Below are 14,564 nucleotides of genomic sequence, written 5' to 3' on the forward strand. Positions count from 1 at the left end.
AGCAGGAATCTTTGCTCCTGTTCCCTCTGGGCTACATGCTGGGCCAATCATTTCTTTTGAGGTTGCTGTAAACTTTCCCAATGTAGTCAGTATAAGAGATTTCTTACTATTTTGAATAACTTTTAGGTTAATTTACATGGCCTAATCAAAATAAAATAAGAGTCAAACTAGGGTTGGCAAGTAGTATGGTGGTTAATGGTGCTAGAGTCCCACATGGCCAACCATGGCTCTAGTCCTGGACCAGGGGGCTTACTTTCTCACTCTCTTTAATTTGACTCTCGTCAAATCAAAATAAATAAATAAATAAGTAAGTAAATGAAGTTATATAAAATAATTCTTAAAAAAAGAAGGAGTCGATGGGAACCAGCAGTTAGCGTAATGGCTGTGTCGCTGGACTCCCATGTAGTCGACCACGGTTCGCGTCCCGGACCCAGTGGCTTAAAACTCACGCCGGGCGCGTGTGCGTGCGTGCCCAAGATCCCGAGAGGAGAATGGAGGAGAAGGGATTGCGCGTGACCATCCCTCCTGGGGGGTGAGTTCTCGCTTTCTGTCTCTATGTCTCTCTCTGTCTGTCTGGCGAGCACACGCGCCTTATAGCGAAAAACCTCTCAAAAAAAAAAAAAAGAAAAAAAAAAGAAAGAGTCGAACTAAAATTAAAACAGTCAACTGAACCTATTTTACATGCTTGGAATTCAGGGAAGAGGAGGGATTAAGCACAGGCTATAAAACATAGAAACATGCTTTCATCATTACTGTTAAAAATCTGGAGCAGTTCTGGGCATGAGATGGGGACAGACACAGGGAACAAGACACCTACCATTCTCTTAGTCTCAAATTTAATACTTTGTTCTAAACTGCCCCTAACTATCATCATAGTCAGATGTCCATCTAGATACCTCCTTCTCTCTGAGGAGCCTTCCCTGAAATACCTAACCCAACTAGGAGTGTGTATAAGAGAGAGAAAGAGAAAGAATTCCTCGGTGGGGCCTTCCAGTTGGGTTACATGTCTCTTTCCTGAGCTCTCCTGGTGTCCTGTACCTATCCATTCTGCCAAATGGCTTGGCCCCCATCTTCCCCTGGGTTGTAGGTTCTTCTAAGCCGTGACCATGCCTCACCCTCTACTGGCTCCTAATTCTACCTAGGGAAGGGACTGGCTCCTAGCTAGGTGCTCAGTAAGTAAGTAAATGATTAAGACTGTATTAGGGCAGATACTTCTTCATTTGTTTACTTTTCATCTCTATAAATGAGGTGACCTGGTTTTCCTAACTATGTTGGTGAACATAATTAGAGCATTTTTTCCCTCTGACTTCCCTCCTCTAATTCAGCGGATCATGAAAAGTCTCATAGTACTTTAAAAAAATGAACTGGTTTGGAACATCCCTCTCAATTATTAGCAACTCCCAAGGATTCTGCAAAGCATTTTTCATGGTGTTCCCCTCTCCCCACTGAGGCTTCCAGGGCTTGCTGGCCTGGAAAGAATGTCTAAAGAAGGAAAAAAAGAGGTGTGCTGTTGGGGTTGCTATTTCATCCCAGGTTCCCAGCCAGCCCGTTTTATTCTACAATTTCCCAGAGATCAAGCCAGTGGCTGCTTCCTGCCCCCTGCTAAGCTGGACCGGGGGTTGATGGTTTTACTATTCTTCAGTAAGCATGCAGATTAACAGCTGCCTGTTCAGTAGCTCGAGGCCTCCCTTAAATTGAGAGGGTTGGAGGCACACATTCCGCAAGCAGTTGGAACCCTCTCAGCCTTTGGTTCCTTGTTATGAGAATGTTACTGTGGCTCTGGGCTAGACAAGGAGCATAGCAATGGTTTTGATGTCTTTTGTTTCATGCAGCCCATAAAAAAGCAGCCTGGCCTCCCTGTCTGCGCTTGGTTTGGGCAGATGGACTTTGCTAGGACAGACAGCCCTTAACTTTGTTTGTCACCTGCCCTCATTAAGTTACCTGCAATGGGATATCTCGCGTTTCATATTTCATTTTATAATGCACGTAGCACCCTCAAGATGCCCATCCCACCCACTCACTTTGAAACCCGACTCAAGCAGCTCAAGTGCATTGTCTCTATTTGGTGATTCTTGGAAGCATCCACGATTCGGTTTTTTCACTGGTCTGCTACCATCTTCGCTCTATTAAAGAGTTGCAGCTGAATTTTGTGATAGCCTTTTCTTTTCTGCCTCTGAGGTGATTTTAGGGAGTATGTGAAAATCTAAATCTCCTGCTGGTGACAGGCAAGAGCTGGGTACCAGAGACTGAAGAGTTGATGGGATATTTGATTCTTTTTCATTCTGATTAAGCCTCTGGGGACTCATACTAAACATGAAGGACAAGTGCATTCTAAATTAGTTCTTAGGATCTGAAAACTCGGGCTGCAGGTACAAAGAGGTTAATGGTCTTGTAGGCATTTTTACTTGCTTCTCAGTTTTACAGCTCTGAAGCCCTGTGTGAGCCTGTACAAGCATCTCATTGGCCAGGGATGTTAGAAAACGAAACCCAGGAATAATAGAAATAGTTTCTAGGGGTCCAGCCCTGTAGTGGTGGTTAGGCACTGTGCAGAAGAGGCCAGATCTCACATGGCCAACCACGATTGAAGTGCTGGCCCTAGTAACTTGAAAAACACTCTGGGCATGCAGGACTGAAGGAAAGGATGGCAGGGTACCAGGCCCCACTGCGCACTGTGTTCTCTCCCCACCCTTGTGCACATGCATAATCTCTGACATTGGAAAAAAAGAAAAAAGAAAAGAAAAGATGAGTAACAAGAAGAATTGGCTGATTGGTTGATCTGGCTTCTCAAAATTAGTGCGCGCCTTCCATCAAGAGGGTACAGGTATATATGGAAAGCCCCAGTTTCAGGGCATGAAAGTTCCGATTTTGATGTACCATTCATTGGGGGGCGGGGGGAGCAAGGCATGTGCCTTTTTTTTTTTTTTTAATTTTCTAAGAGTAGACATGTATTACATGAGGAAAAAGTCACTTTTGCAGATATTTATACAGTATACAATTATTCATTCAATATCCAAAATGGTGGAAAGTCAGATAAAACCCACATATACTAATAGCTAAGTATGAGGGATGTATGATTTCCTCAACTAGTACCAAATAAAATAATAAAATGACAGATATTTGATTAAGAGAGATCAAGAAGATAAATAACCACTGCAAAAGTCGTAATGCTTTTCAACTCTGAATACCATCAACAATTCATCTCAAATGGAGGTTGAGTATAATGCTACCAGAAGTATTTTTTTTTTGGAGAGGTTTTGCTATAGGGCGCGTGCACTCGCCAGACAGACAGAGAGAGACAGAGAGACAGAAAGCGAGAAATCACCCCCTGGGGGGATGGCCATACCGCAATCCCTTCTCCTCCATTCTCCTCTCGGGATCTTGGGCACGCACACACACGCACCCGGCGTGAGTTTAAGCCACCGGGTCCAGGACTCGAACTGCGGTCGACTACGTGGGAGTCCAGCGACATAGCCATTACGCTAACTGCTGGTCCTAAGTATTTTTTAATTCCAAAATGGAAAGCAAATTTTCAAGTGCCAGGATGAAATCTATTGCAATAATATAAAACATAATAGTTCCAGAAATTACCAAAGACCCATTGCTGTTTTTAGTGGCAGAGTGTTTTATTTCTCTGGTAGAGAAAAGGTTGTGCTGCCGTGATACAACATAGTCCTACTGAGCACATTTTACACGTCTGCACAGGCACGTAGGGATTTGTATGGGAACAGTTCATTTGCTTGGTGTGAAAGAGACTTGATTTGGAGGTACTTCTATCCAACACACAGGTCGTGGTTGTCCCTCTGACACCTTCCTCAGGACATGGGGACAGCAGTGAGCCCAAGAGTATTGTTGAGTTGGTAGAAGTAAGGGGAACGAATCAAGTCTTTGAAGTCAGAGATTGAGCACTGTATGGAAGAGTTTCCATTAAGCAGATGGAAACTCAACCCCTACTCAGGCTCTAGGGGATGAGGTACCTGGATACAGGGCAGGTGGGATGGGAGAATGGGGTAGATCTTTCAAAGCCAAAACACTATAAACTGTATCTGTGCTGTCCTAGGAAAGCCAAGCCTCACAGTGCTGCTGATAGGCCAGTGATACGTGAGTTGGCCCCAGGCCGGGGCGCCTGTTTCAGGGCCTGATGATGTAAGATACAGTATCCATGACACCTGGGTCAGGATTATGTGGCCTAGTCCTCTCTGCAGCAATATCAGCAGGTGCTTGGCCAGGTCAGAGTCTGTCAGTGACCAGAGGGGTGAGAAATGAAGAGAGGGTGTTCCCATATATCCCCTTTTGTTTATTATACTCCTTTGGCCATTTCTACATATAGTCACATGGGTATCAGGAATATGCGACTTGGTTCTGGGCAGTTTACTCACAGTTTGCTCACTTCGGAGGAAGGGAGAATAAATGCCTAGCACACACGGAGCAAAACATCAGAGGTTTTGAATCACTGGTTGCTGACCACCCCTGCAACCTGACAATGTGATTTCTTGTTCTATGTCTCTTCCCAGATACTAGCTCCTCCAAACTAACTTCACTATTAAGAGGGTGTATATATATATGTATATATATATATGTGTGTGTGTGTGTGTGTGTCTAACTTAAAAGGTGATCAGTTGAAAAGTAAAAGTCTAGATTAGGCCATCTAGCAGTCCCCAATGGTGATGTCTTCATGGGAAAATAAACCATTTCATCCCTTTCTGCAGAAGAAAAAAAAAAGGCATTAAACTTTGTGACCAAGAACATTTATGATCTATCTGACCCCAAATCGCAAAACCCATTGCAAATGACATTTAAATCTCACAGCACCCTGAGAATCTGCCAACACCATTGGGGAATATAGCTAAGCGATTGTGTTACGTCTTTGACCTGAGCCTTTTTTTTCCTTTTAAATATGGTCTTGATAAATGAGTTCCCATTTACCTTCTTCCCTTCTCTATTGCCTGTAACCTTGAAACTTGATTTGCTATCCACCAAGCAACGCTGATTTGCAACTTGACTAGATGGGATGGGGGAAGGGGATTTGCAGCCTCAAAACAACCCTGCTTTCCCCATCACAGGACCTGGAGAGAGTGGAGCTCTCCATGGGCCCTGCTGAGTGCAACTCAAGGGAAGAGTATTGGGGGTGGTGTTCCAGTCCCTAACTGGTGAGGGTTGTATTTTCATTTGCAAATTGTTGATGCAGAGAAAAGGTGCCTGCTCTGCAGAGCTGGGGAGTTAAGACTAGCAAGGTTCTGTGGCAGCAGTATCAAGTCACTGGGTGAGAAAGCTGGACAGAGTGCAGGAAGAGTACAGGCCAGTTCTTTTGGTGCATATCAATGGGTAAACTAAAAGAAATGCCTTGAAAGGGTCAAGAGAGGGCATATTCATTTTTTCATGCAAGATGAATTGTGCAACCTTGTACTTTTTATGGTCATCTTTATTTTTCTATAATAATTACCCTCTCTCTTATCCATCATTTCTTCTTTCTTGTATTCCCATCTCTAGTCCCCCCATTTGAACATCCTTAGACAAAAATGTCTTGCAGACAAAGCTTAGTCGCGGCAGCTCTGATGCACTATTTGTGTTTCTTTGTCTTTCTCCCTGACTACTCCTCGTGCCTGGGAAACCTCAGTGACTTCTCCCCATGGGAAAGTACAGGACCAGAGTGAGAACCTTGTATTGTCAGCGAGTTCTCAGATAATGCTGATGCTTCTGATCCAGAGACCAGACTTTGAGAACCACTGACCTCAGGACAAATGATGGAATACAGTTTGCAGCAGAGAGAAAATAGTAGAAACCCAAACAGGTGGCTTCCTCCCTACTCTGACTTTAGTCTGTTAATTCTCAGTTTGCCTCCTCTAAACATCAGAGAGTCCTGACCTCAGCCTTCTGAGTAACTGGGACTATAGGAGTGCACTCCCATGAATGGCCTTCAGAGTAGGCCTGGAATCAAACGTGGGTCTCCCTTGTGGCCTCAGGTTGCTTGCAGAGGAGTAGCAGTATCAATAGCACATGCTACTGTAGCTGGGCCAGAAACCCTGGTTTTACCAAGGCTGGAGCTCCCTGTGGAAGAGTGGTGGGGAGCTCAAGACTTTGTTTATCCATTATGAAGAGTTTATCAATGATAAGGAGCTTGAGATTTTGCCCCTGTGGTTGTTTATAATGTACAGAGGAAGATGCAGGCTCCCAGAGGTGTTGACCTCTCTGAACTAAACATTCAATGCTGGAAGCACAAGGAAGTCCCAAACAGAAACCCTGCACAGTGCCAAGTACACAGTGGCTCTGTAGAATTTTAACTAATAGGCACTTGTAAATCTGATAGGATTTCCTACTGATGTGAGTGCCTTGTGTAAAATGCTCATTAAACTGTCAGCCAGCAGAAAAGTGTCACTCCTGGGAAGAGGGTCACAGCATCCTAGGGTGGAAAGAGGCCTCTCCAGGCTACCAGGGTCCATCCCTCCCCTAGTCACCCACCATCTACCCTAGACCCAAACCCTCTTTTCCAATCCCTTCAATGGATTTTATACCTCCCACTCCATTAGGAAATTATTCTTGTTCTCTAATCTAAAATTTGTATTTGTTTTAAACCTACTATTTTCTCTTATTGGAAAAGATCTCTTTTGTGAGAATTGAGAATGACTAGCCACTGTCCATGGTAGAACAGCTGTAAAATTGCTCCTGAGTTGGAGTTGACCTGGCCTGGTGGCCTAGGGGTTAAGATAGCTAGATCCCACATAGCTGACCAAACAGTGAATCCTGGGCCCAGTACCCTGGGGGGACGGGGGGAATCACTATGAGTCTTTACTTTTTCTTTTTGTTTCAAGGTTTAAAGATTTAATATTTAGTATTACTCAAATAAACTTGTGTATAGTAAAAAAAGAAAAAAAAAGTTACCTAGTACAAAATGGTATACACAATGAAAAAGGTGTCGCCTTCCCATGCCAAACACCTGGGATGCTTTCCCAGAATTAACCTCCAACAATAGTTTTACATATACCTTCCAGAAATTTTACAAATATATATTTGGACACAAATACATAACTTTTTTTTTTGGAGAAGTTTTTGTGATAGGGTGTGTGCATGAGTCTGAAAGAGAGAGACAGAGAGATAGAAAGCGAGAAATCACCCCCCAGGGAGGATGGCCACACCACAATCCCTTCTCCTCCATTCTCCTCTCCAGATCTTGGGCACGCACGCACACGCACCTGGCATGAGTTTAAGTCACTGGGTCTGAGACTTGAACTGCGGTTGGCTACATGGGAGTTCAGCGACACAGTCATTGCGCTGCTAGTCGCACAAATACATAATTTTTAAAATCTTATTGACACTGGGCTTTGAGCCACTCTTTCTCTGTCTGCTCAGACCTGCTCCTAACTCTCAGGAGTATACTTTCACTTTTACTTAATAAACTACCTTTCCTTTCACAAACAACAACAACAAACTAAAAAGCCCAATTATTGACGCATCTTGGAGTCTTGTCACATTAGTACTTATGTTTCTTTATAGGATATACCATATGTTATTTAATCCGTTTTCTGTTCATGGTCTTTTGAGTGTTTCTGGTTTTGTACCTCCGGACAATGTTTTAAATATGTCTTTGATTATGTTGGCAAATGTAAGATTTCCTAAAAGTAGAGTTGCTGAGCCAAAGATTTGTATTTTTAATTCTGGCAGACTACATTCTAGAGGTTGTACCAATTTTATTCCCTTCAAAAATGTTCAAGAGTGTCAACCACATTTAGTATGTTGTGATGATGCTCAGGGAATGAATGTAAATTAATTAAAAAAAAAAGATTTCAGGAGAAAAAATAAAAAACAAAACCAAAAAAACACTAAAACTGTTATCGAAATGAAAAAAAAAGCATATTTGATGACAACAGTAAGCTATATAGCCCCAGCTAGGTACTACTTTATAGTATATTCCTTCTATTCACTGAGGTTTATGCCTAAAGTCAGACTTGGGTTCATGTATATGTATATATCAACTGTACTTGCTCTTACAAATATTTAGACAAATTTAGTTTATTAGCAAATCAATTAAATGGGGGGAAAGACATAGAAAGCAACCATGGATACCAGAGACAATGTGGGAGGAGTGTTGGACAGGGCGGAGGGTGAGGGATAGGGAGTCAAGGATGGCAAAAAAAAAAGCAAAATATACAAGACATAAGAAATGGAGAGACAAGAGGAGAAAAAAAAAAAAAAAAAAAAGCAAAATATACAAGACATAAGAAATGGAAAATTATTCATTGATAACATGTATGTCGATGTGCTTGATTGAGCCAATAGACAGTGTATTTTGGATGGAAAATTCATTTTGTATACTGTAATGATATATAGTGAGTTAATGTAAAAAAATAAATTTAAAGGAAAAAACAAGCAAACAAAAAGAAATGCAGTAACAATGTTCAAGAGTGTCAATATTTCCCTTATATGCTCACCTATTCGGCATGTGGACAAGCTTTTTAATTTTTGCCTTGCAGGAGAAAATAATGCAGTTTCAGATCTGTAACTCACATCTCTCTTTTTATGAGTGTCATTGAACAGCTTCTCACTGGCGGTAAGTACCTCTCTGAAGTTTGAAGTTTGTTTATATCATTTTATTTGGTTTTGTCATTTTATCTTTTACTCATTTTTCTATTAATTGTTTCTATTGTACATGTTGTAAATTCTATTGTACATATTTTATTTTCCCCTCAGTTTGTCATTTCTCTTTTGATTTCTTGTTTGATGTATGTTTCAAGCATTTTTTGCCACGAAGCATTTCACATTTTTTTCAAGATCCAAAGGAAAAAATTTACTTACAATAGAGAACTTTTTGAAACATACATTTCTTTTTTTTAAAAAAGCAGACCAGCAAATGCAGATCAAGTTTACACTCCTTAAGACAAGAGGCCCTATGCATGCTGTACATGTTCATACAAAATCCAAAAACTGCTCTCCCTGGAACTTGTGTCCAATGGGCAAGGCTAAGGTCAGCAGTTTGTCCTTCATTAGAGAATCAGACAATCTCCCTGATATAAGAACTCTGAGGCCAACTTGCTATGAATTATTCTATTAATATTAGGTTGTCAGGAAAGACATGGCACGTTTTTCTATGTTTTCCTATGCAAAAATGTGTCATGACTTTCCCAAAGACCCAATTGAAAAATGCAAACCAATAGCAAGAAATTCCGATAGTCTCCTTGGTACTGCATACAATCAAATCAACCTTTCCTTTAGAAAGGAAATGCAGTAGTGCATATGGAACCTGTCCACACAACTGGAAGGATAGCCATATCACACACAATGGTCAAACCCAAACACTTGATTTAAGGTCAGCTTCCCTCATTTTAGCATCAGTTCATCACACATCCTGGTGAGTTCTGACTCTTGATTCTTCTGTTCTAGCATTCTTTCCAGAGCTTCCACTCACATCTGCTCCTTCTGCAAGCTCGTCTGGTAGGCAGTCTGTTCCTCTGGGCCTTACCTTGAACCGGGGAGATCTCAGCATTGGCCCTGTCCAGGTTCTCCTCCACATGTACCTCCAGGGCCTGATACCTCTCTTCCTCTTTCTTTACTTGGGGCAAGTACTCCTGTGCACATTTACCCAGCACTTCTTCATTCTTGCAGAAGTCTTTCAGGACCTCCTTCATCTTCTCATATCTCCTGAAAAGATCAGCCAGAGACTTCTTCATGGAGTTCAGGTCAGCCAGGGCTTGTTCCTTCCCCAGGATTAGCTGCTACACTAATAGCGTGGGTAGTCCCAGACCCAGTGACTTGATAAGCATGCTGGGCATGTGTGTGTGTGTGTACCCCAAATCTTGAGAGGAGAATGGAGGAAAAAGGGTTGTGATATTGGCATCCCCCATAGGGGGAGTGCTTTCTCACTTCCCCTGTCTCTCTATCTCTCCCTGATGAGGGCATGGGGGAGAAAAAAGGAGGTGAACTATGGGTCTTAGAGGATGCCTTAAAGGGGTCAGTGTTATATGACTGTTGCAGAATGTGGGAGACTCCTGATGGAGAGTATTAGGTGGGAGAAAAGGGTGAAATTGGGGTCATCCTACTGTCAGTATCAAAGGCATAGGTACCTTTAGCAGTAGGGATGTCATTGGGCTCAGCAGGGGACCTGGTAGGTGAGGCAGGAGTGTTGTGGACTTTCTCAGGTGTCTTTTTCATCTTTGGCTTCCTTAGGGGCATTTTGACAACTGGCTTTTTGTCTATCTTTTTGGTAGGAGGGCCATTTTCTGGCTGGTTGTCTCAACTACCTTTGTCCTCCCAATAGTCAAATTCAGAGCCTGTTAGCTAAGGAGTCCTCTTGTACCTCTGTTCTCTGATGATCACCCTGACTACCTCTGGGGCTGTGATAAGAGGGGGGTGAGTTCTGCACATTGCCTCCCCCGAAGCTAGGGGGAACGGCTGCTTCTGCACTCTCTGATGAATTTGGGCATGGCAGCAGGGTCTAAGAGTTTATCCTCCGAAAAGGCTGATGCAGAACCTTCTGTCTTCACTGATTCCATTTTTGTCTTGGGTGCTGGGTTCTCCTCACTGGGGATAGAATTCTCTTCAGTTGGCTCTGGTGTCTCTTTCATGGAGGGGGCTGTTCTGTAGATTTCTTAGTGGTCTGTTTTTTTGTTTTTTTTTTTAAAGGACTTAAGAGTCCTGGAAACACTGCTCCATGACGAGGGCTAGTGCTTTGAGATTGCCCAAGCAAGAAGCACCATCAAAGCCACTGGCCTGTAGGATGAGAGATCCAGATAGTAAAGACTTGGAGATGGGCACAGAAACTGTGGACTTCTCCGTGTGGTTGTCAAAGATTAAGTTGTATGTCTTGCTGCTGGCTATTGGCTTGTTTTCATTGAAGATGGCTGAGAAAGTGTGAGGGAGGACAGAAAGGACTTCCTGTTACCTGGTAGCTACAGGGGCCATCAGGGAAGGGGACCTTCTCAGAACTGCATGGTGAGACAGCTTCAAGCACAGGCATGTGGACATTCATTATGTAATTTTACAAATTAAAGGTCTCAGCCTCCTTCCTCCAGCACAGTCTGCCCTGGAGAAGATGGGCCTAGTTCTTCTGGGAGTGGGTATGCACTGATCTCTGGTTCTGGGATGACCTGAAGGAGGGGGTGGGAGATGGAGGTAGGGTTGGTGGAGCTTTGACGTGGGTGGTTGACTCCAGGGTTTCAAATGCGTTTTGAGAGTCAGAACTCATTGTCTCGGAACCCTACTGGTTCAGGTCGCTGGTTGGACTGTCTGCAGGAACAGCAACCCTCCCATCCTCACTGCTCTGGGATGATGCTGCCAGTTGGGAGCCCAGGGCGGCCAACCAGCTGCAGGGGCTGCTGCACCGGCCCGTGCGGCGGCTGGCATCTATGGCTGCAACAGCCCCAGTGGATGATGTGGCTGGTGTCTGAGTCCAGGTAGGATGGAGGTGGGGACAAGCACTGCAGAGGGGTATGTGTGAGTGTAGCCGGGTTGCATGACTCTGCCCAGGGTTTACAGGTGTGAGTGTGAGCCACAATTTTTCATTTGTATATAGTTAAATATTATATGCCCTTTCTTAGTGACTCCTAGGTTTTATGTCAAAGGGCTTCTCTAGTCCAAGATTATTATTAAAAAAAAAAAAAAACAACTTTTTCATGCTTCTTCTAGTATTTTGGTGATGTTTGTGTTTTTTTTTTAAGATTATTTTATTTAACTTTATTTATTTATTTTATTTATTTTAATTTGACCATAGAGGGAGAGAGAGAGAGAAAGCCACCAGGTTCTGGGAATCAAACCACAGTTGGTCATGTGGGAGCCCAGGGCCCTTAATCACCATGCTACCTGCCAGCCCCTGTGGTTCCTTGTAATATTATTTTGCTTCTCAGTGGATCCCTGCTTGTTTACTAATTACTAAATAATCCAGTTTTTTTTTTTTTTACTGATATGCAACATCACTGTTAAAATAGACAAGATGTTCCTCAAGATGCAATAATGTCCCAATAAACCCATAAATTGAAACTATCCTAAGTCAAAAATACATTTAATACATCTGATCTACTGATTGTCATTGCTTAGCATAGCCTACCTTAAGCAGGCTCCGAACACTTACATTGGCCTGCAGTTGGGCACAGTTATTAGGACACAGTGCATGGTTGTGATGGACTGTTCACCCTGTGACTATGTGCCTGCCTGGGTGCCATGGCTCACAGTCGCTGCCTGGCATCACTAGAGAGAATTGTACCACACACTGCTGTCCTGGGAAAAGATCAAACTGCAAAGTATTGTGCAATTTCTAATGAATGTGTCTTGATTTCACATCACCGTAAAGTCAGAAAAATCGTAAGTCAGGGACCACCTGTATTCCCAGATGAACTTGAGCCTATTATTTGTGGACTTTGTATTCATTCCATGGTTGGGTTTATTTATTTGCCAGAATCTCATTATGGACACTTCTTTTATTGTGCTTCAATTTACTGCATTTCACCATTATTATTATTATTATTTACAAAAATAATTTGTAAATAATAGTTGTTTCAATGAATGGGGGCAAGAATGTCTTTTTTTTTTTTTTTTTGAGAGATTTTCACTATAGGGCACATGCGCTCGCCAGACAGACAGAGAGAGACATAGAGACAGAAAGCGAGAAATCACCCCCCAGGGGGGATGGTCACGCTGCAATCCCTTCTCCTCTATTCTCCTCTCGGGATCTTGGGTACGCACACACACGCGCCCGGTGTGAGTTTTAAGCCACCGGGTCCAGAACGCGAACCGCGGTCGACTACGTGGGAGTCCAGGGACATGAATGTCGTTTTTTTGAGATGGAATCTACATCTGGTGAATATTCTGTGACTGTTGTTGAAATGCCAACAGAGGATTTAGAATATCACTTAAATTTGATAAAGTAGCATCCGGGTTTGAGGGGATTGTCTCCAATTTTGAGAAAAAGTACTACTGTGGGTAAATAAAGAGAAATCTTTTGTGAAAGGAAGAGTCAACTGATACTGCACACTTTATTGTTGTCTTCTTTTAAGAAATTGTCAGTTACTCCAGCCTTCAACAACCACCACCCTGATCAGCCAGCAGCAATGAACAGAGCGGCAAGACCCTGCACCAGCAAAAAGATTACGACTTGCTGAAGGTTCAGATGATTATTAGCATGTTTAGCAGTAATGTATTTTCAACTAAGGCATTTACTATTTACTGGTTTTCCCTTTTTCCATTCTGTTTCCTAGATTGTGTATATTTTTGCACCTTATTTTTATACCCATCACTTTTCTGAATCCTGATAACATCCATAATAATTTTTCAATGGATTATCTTTTTGTTCACAATTCATTAGTAATTTTATCCCCATATTTTCATTTCTTTCTCCTGTTCTATTTTAGTGGTTAGTACACCTAGAATATTGTCAAATAGTAGCGGAGATAGTGGACATCTGGTCTTTCTCCTGATTTGAAATAGGCTAGTTTCTAGGGTTTCCTGGCAATATAATGCAGGATTTGGTTAATGATCTTGTTTCTTTACTGAGTTAATACAGTTGTGCTGCATAACAGTGTTTTATTCAGGCAAACTGCATATGTAACAGTTGTATATAATCCTGTAAGATTACATTGCTAAGTATGTAGTAGGCTATATCATTAGGTTTGTGTTAGTCATTCTATGATGTTCACACAGTGAAAAACTTGCCTTATGACACGTTTCTCAGAAATTAACCTTGTTACTAAGTGGTGCTAAGTAGTGACTATGTAGTATGGAAGCATCCATCAGTAATATTTTGTTAAAAGTTGCAGAAAAAATTTTAATTGTTTTTAAAACGTATTTTAACTATTACAATCTGTATATTCTTCCACAGTTAATTTCAGCATTGCTTTTTCTACATTTTTAGAATTTATGTTTAATCAATGTACATCTTCACAGTGTACAGCATGTTTTTCCTCTGCATGAATACAGTGCATATTAATCAAGTCAAAGATATTACCACGTTATTATCAACAGATAACTTTATGTGTGTGTGTGTGTTAAATGTTTTGTTTGTTTGTTTTTTCCTTAATCTCTTCCCTCCTACCCCCTATTACCACCTCCTATTACCCAGCCCTTTTTATACTGTCTCTAGTATCCATAGTTGACTTCCCTGCTATTATTTCTTCCAATCTTTCAGTTTCTACTATAGAGTACAGACATTCGGTATATATATATATATATATTCTTTTTAAATTTATTTATTTTTTACATTAATTCACTATACATCATTACAGCATACCAATGAATTTTCCATCCAAAATACACTGTATATTGGCTCAATCAAGCACATCAACATACACATTATCAGCAAATAATTTTCCATTTCTTATATCTTGTTTACTTTGCTTTTTGTTTTGCCATCCTTGATTCCCTATCCCTCACCCTCTGCCCTGTCCCACCCTCTTCCCACATTGTCTCTGGTATCCATGGTTGCTTTCTATGCCTTTCCCCCCATTTAATTGATTTGCTAATGAACTTAATTAGTCTAAATATACCTAATAGCTAGCACAGCTGATATATACCTATGCATGAACCCAAGTCTGACTTTAGGCATAAACCTCAGTGAGTAGAATGAACATACTATAAAGTAGTACCTA

At 41.8% G+C, this 14,564-nt stretch overlaps 1 pseudogene; it reads right to left on the minus strand.

The window, feature by feature from the left end:
- Window positions 1–9,990: 9,990 nt before the first annotated feature.
- The window catches only part of LOC114009192 (transforming acidic coiled-coil-containing protein 2-like), a 98,798-nt pseudogene continuing 94,224 nt past the window's right edge, over window positions 9,991–14,564 (minus strand).

The sequence above is a fragment of the Tupaia chinensis genome, unplaced genomic scaffold, assembly GCF_000334495.1.
Source record: "Tupaia chinensis unplaced genomic scaffold, TupChi_1.0 Scaffold000479_1, whole genome shotgun sequence".
Lineage (NCBI taxonomy): Eukaryota > Metazoa > Chordata > Mammalia > Scandentia > Tupaiidae > Tupaia > Tupaia belangeri.